We start from the raw sequence: 5697 nt of genomic DNA on the forward strand, positions 1-5697 counted from the left end.
GCTTATCTCTGTTATTGATAAAAAGATTGAGACTTCAAAATTTGCCCCAATTTGAGGGTATAGATTGGTCTCAGGGTGCAACATATGTTTGGGCTTGCCCTTGTTGATAATAGTATGATAATGTTGAAAATAATGGGAGACTTCATACTAGTTGCCCCAATGTAAGCCTGACAATCAAAGTCAATAATTGCCCAAATTCAAGATACTGACTATAATGTATGAACAACAAGTGAAATGTCTCCCCAATTTATTTCGTGAGAATAATGATTAATGGTAGAAGAAAGGTAGACCAAAGTTTAGGCTCAAAGTATAAAATATGATAGGAAACACACGAAGGATGAAAGAATGAGAGGACATGACCTTGATTTAACTTGACTACTCGTGTTAATTTTGATTTCTATGGAAACATGTCAAACAAAAATAAATTGCCCTAGTGTTTGAAAGCAAATCTTTGAACACTTTTTCAATCGTTTTTTTTTTTGACAAACCTCTTAACATGACAAAATATTTTCCTCTAAATTAAAGTTTTCGAAAAAACAACAACCAATCATTGATTTGTGTGGACTTTATTAGGCTTGTATTATGATCAAGGCTAAGGGATATAAAAAAATGGATAGTGAAGGCTCAAAATAAATGAAATGAAGGTTATTCAAAACAAGGGTCTTTATCTAACGTTGCACCTAAAATTCATTTGACTACCTTTGTTCACCACATTTTTTTTTCACTTTCCAACTCTCGTTTCTCTTTTTCTTTCTTTTTTTGCATAACTATTTTTTTTGTCTTTCCAAACTTTTTTTATTTTTTTATTGGTGAATTACAAGTCAATATATATATATATATATATATATATATATATATATATATATATATATATATATATATATATATATGACCTTGTTTTAACTTGACTACTCGTGTTAATTTTGATTTCTATGGAAACATGTCAAACAAAAATAAATTGCCCTAGTGTTTGAAAGCAAATCTTTGAACACTTTTTCAATCGTTTTTTTTTTTTTTTTGACAAACCTCTTAACATGACAAAATATTTTCCTCTAAATTAAAGTTTTCGAAAAAACAACAACCAATCATTGATTTGTGTGGACTTTATTAGGCTTGTATTATGTCCAAGGCTAAGGGATATAAAAAAATGGATAGTGAAGGCTCAAAATAAATGAAATAAAGGTTATTCAAAACAATGGTCTTTATCTAACGTTGCACCTAAAATTCATTTGACTACCTTTGTTCACCACATTTTTTTTTCACTTTCCAACTCTCGTTTCTCTTTTTCTTTCTTTTTTGCATAACCAATTTTTTTGTCTTTCCAAACTTTTTTTAATTTTTTTATTGGTGAATTACAAGTCAATATATATATATATATATATATATATATATATATATATATGCAAACATTATGTCAACCTCAGTGGGAAGGTGACCCTTGTTCAGGGTAATTAGAAAGAAACTTTGATTTTTTATAGGCTCAAAATGGGTAACAAAGGAAGATAATTTTTTTCTTGATAAAGAAACATAGCCACACATCATTTCAACCCATGATTGTTTTAATTTCAAAAGCTTTAATCCAAAGGCAAAAAATTCAATCACATTAGAGGTTGCTCCTTGTTTGCCCTTACTTTTTTTTTGTATTATTTTCTATTTTTTTGTTGTCTTAATTTTTGCCTAGACCGCCCTCTTGGGTTTTCAGTCTAGCAGACTTTTCTTCATTTTTTTTTTGTTTTCCTTCTTTTTTTTTCTGTGTTCAAAGACTCACTTCAATTTAAATTCATTCTAGTCCACATACCCCCTTTATGATGATCTCCATGGAATACAAAAGAAAGATTTATAAGGGCAAGGTGATGGGAAATGGGATGGAAAAGGAAATAAATTTGTGCAATTTCATGTACATATATTAGAGCAATGTTTCAAAAGCATATCATTTTTCATAAAAAAAAAAATCTATTTATTCAACTAACTGATTTGACCAAAGAATAATTTATTTTCTCTTATTTTTTTCACCTTTCGTAAGATTCCATGAATTTATTAACAAAAAATGGGAAACAAATAATTTTGAATTTATTATACTGAAAATGTTTTCAGGATGTGGTGTTGATGCATGTTATGTGTTATGCAAAGTGACATGAAAATGCAAGATGCTACAAATTTGGAAACTACCTATACACATGCATGTGAGTGTATGTATGATATGTACTATGCAAGGTGGCATGAAAAAAAAACAATGGGATGCATATTATGCATTATACATTGTGACATGAATCCAAAGTGGATTCATGCTACGTGTCAAGTGAATGTTGTAAGACCCGTGAAATTTAATTAATTAAATAATTAATTAATTAATAAATGCGGATAGTGAGAGCCTTTATAGCATTTAATGTTGGTTGCTGTGATGTGGAACAGTACTAGCTCAAATGGTTAAGAGTACTTAATTATGTGATAGGACTTAGGTTCAAGTCTTATGTATGCTGGATCATTATGTGAATTATCATGAAATATGAATTGGTTGAATGTGGTTGTGCATTGATTTGACATTGACCTGACATTGACATCGTTATGGGTTTGAATCTTGGTAGAGCAACATTAAACTTTTTTCTTGCTAGAATTATGTTTGTTGTATGTGATTTTAGAGAGTATAGGTATGCTTGTGGTTTCCATTGTATTGAGTACTCTATGTGACTCCATCACTACTATGGTTATTATGATTCTTCTTCTCTTTTTTATGACTTGTCGAGATGTTTAGAGTTTTTCTCCTAAATGCAACACAATTATTATAATTATTATTTTCATTACTATTATTTATATATTATTATTATCTTATTATTTTTTTATTATTAATTTTATTATTATTATTATAATTATTACTATTATTATTATAATTATAATTATAATTTTTATTATTATTATTATTTATATATTATTATTACTAGTTATTATAATTATAATTATAATTTTTATTATTATTATTACTAGTTATTATTATTATTATTATTATTACTATTATTATTTAATTTACTATTATTAATATTAATATTTTATTATTATTATTATTTTATTTTATTAATATTATTATTGTTATTTTTATTATTATTTTTACCATTATTATTATTATAATTTTTATTTTTATTATTATTATTATTTATATTATTATTATTTACATATTATTATTAATTATTATTATTATTATTTTTATTTTTATTATTTTTATTATTTTATTTACTATTACTATTAATATCTTATTATTAATATTTTATTTTATTATTATTATTATTATTATTATTATTTTTATTATTTTTATTATTTTATTTACTATTACTATTAATATCTTATTATTAATATTTTATTTTATTATTATTATTATTATTTTTACTATTATTATTATAATTATTTTTATTATTATTATTATAATTATTATTTTTATTGTTATTATTATTATTATTTATATATTATTATTACTAGTTATTATTATTATTATTTTATTTACTATTATTATTAATATTCTATTATTATTATTATTTTATTATTATTTTTACTATTATTATTATTATTATAATGATTATTTATATTATTATTATTATTTATATTATTATTATTTATGTATTATTTTTATTAGTTTTTACTATTATTATTATTATTATTATTTTATTTTACAATTATTATTAATATTTTATTTTATTATTATTAAGTTTTTTATTTTTATGATTATTAGTATTTCTATTATTATTATTATGATTTTATTTTATTTTACTATTATTTTATTATTATTGTTATTATTATATTTTTTTATTTTATTTATGATTTTATTATCATTATTATTGTTTTATTGTTATTGCTTTATTTTATTATTATTATTATTATTACTTTGCTATTATTGTTTTAACTTATTAGTGTTATTGTTTTTTTATTATTGTTTCATTTTCATTTGATTTTATTATTGTTTTCATTATTATTATGATTATTTTTATTATTATTTTTTTGTTTTATTTTTATTATTTTTATTATTATTATTGTTGTTGTTAGTTTTATTATTATCATTATTATTGTTTTATTGCTCGTGCGATACTTTGGGCAATAGTTATGTATTCTTCCTGCTTTTGTATATTGTTTGGTTGTTCAACATTGTGTTAGACTATGATCCAATCATGTGATTATGATTGGATAAGCATATTTCATGTTATGGATTGTATGTATAGTGTTTGGGGTTTTTTAAAACTTGCTTCAAAGTGCCAAAAACCAGTAGTAGTGACGCTACTAGTGTGGCGCCTAGCAGCTTGGGGTGTGCTGCCTGGCGGCTTGGGGTGTGCAGCTAGGTGATAAAGGAAAACCAGAGAAGCTTGCACGCATGGCGTCTAATGGAAAATGTGATCCTGCCAGGCGGAAAAGATCTGGTAGAGGCTCTGGAAAGCGTATGATGCCTAGCGGCGTGAGGTGTATGCCAGACAGTGGCTGCAACATTGGCCTTTTTCTGAGGCGCTTTGCGCCTTCCGGTACGCGTCCTCCGCCAGGCGGTCTGTAAGCGGGTCGCGTCTAGCGCCATGTGAGCAGCGCCAGGCGATTTTTTCTGTAACAGTTTTGGGTTGTGCTTACATTGATGTGAGTAGTCTACAATGCTTCGAGGATATCTCAAAGGTTGACTTGCTGGTGTTCTTTGAGTTATTGCTCGGAACGTATCCCTGGAGTTGTGGCTCGGGATAGCGGTTAAACACGTGGTATTCCTTGAGTTGTGGCTCGGAATAACATCTCTTGAGTTATGGCTCGGGATGGCGGATGAACACGAGGAACTCTTGAGTTGTGGCTCGGGATGGCGAGTGTTGCCGGTGTGAGTGTGCTGGTTGTGGCCAGTACGGATGGGTCAAGATAGACTGCCCTCCTCAGTAATTAGCTTACGATTTTGGTAGTCTTGGGATGTTACGAACTATGTTCGCATTGGGAACTCCACCTGGCGTTACGGTGTGTGATCCGTAGCATGGTTTCCTGCACGTGCTCTATCGGTTGTGGTCCCACTAGAAGACGTAGAACACTGTTAACATGGTGGTGGCCATGTGTTAATGAATAAAAGGATGGAATCCCTTTGTTGTGTTGTAGGTATATATGTATATTCTATATATTTTTTATTTTGTTAGCTCACCCTATCTGCTTGTGGTTGGCAATGATCGTGTACTCGGTACACGTGAGCAGATGATGTTGCAGGTGGATCAGGTGAGACATAGAGCTGGAGCGGGGCTGGTATGGGAAAAGAATTTATCAGAGTTTTGATAATTTTACTTTGTTTTGAATAAATTGTAATCTTTTACATTACTAGACTTTTATAATTACAATGGATTTTTATAATTATGGACTTTGGACTATTGTCGGTGTAAAAAAGTTTTAAATTTTTCCGCGTTTTTGGGAAATGATATTTCATTAAATGCAGTTTAATTATATTTCTTTATTTTATTATTTAAATCCGTAATATTCGGTCGGGATGTTACAAATGTAAAAAATGTTATTTACCTTAAAATGTTTCATGCATGAATGAAGACAAGATGTGGATGTAATGCATGTATGTGCCTCGAGAGGCCCTTATTTATATGTTGATGCAAATGTGACAGTTGAAAATTAACTACTAAATTTTATAAAAAAATAAAAGATTAAAAAATATAAAGAAATAATGCACGCTCCCTTTTGTGTCCTAGAAGGTGTAGAGAA

The sequence above is a fragment of the Vigna unguiculata genome, chromosome 10 (genome assembly GCF_004118075.2).
Source record: "Vigna unguiculata cultivar IT97K-499-35 chromosome 10, ASM411807v1, whole genome shotgun sequence".
Classification (NCBI taxonomy): Eukaryota; Viridiplantae; Streptophyta; class Magnoliopsida; order Fabales; family Fabaceae; genus Vigna; species Vigna unguiculata.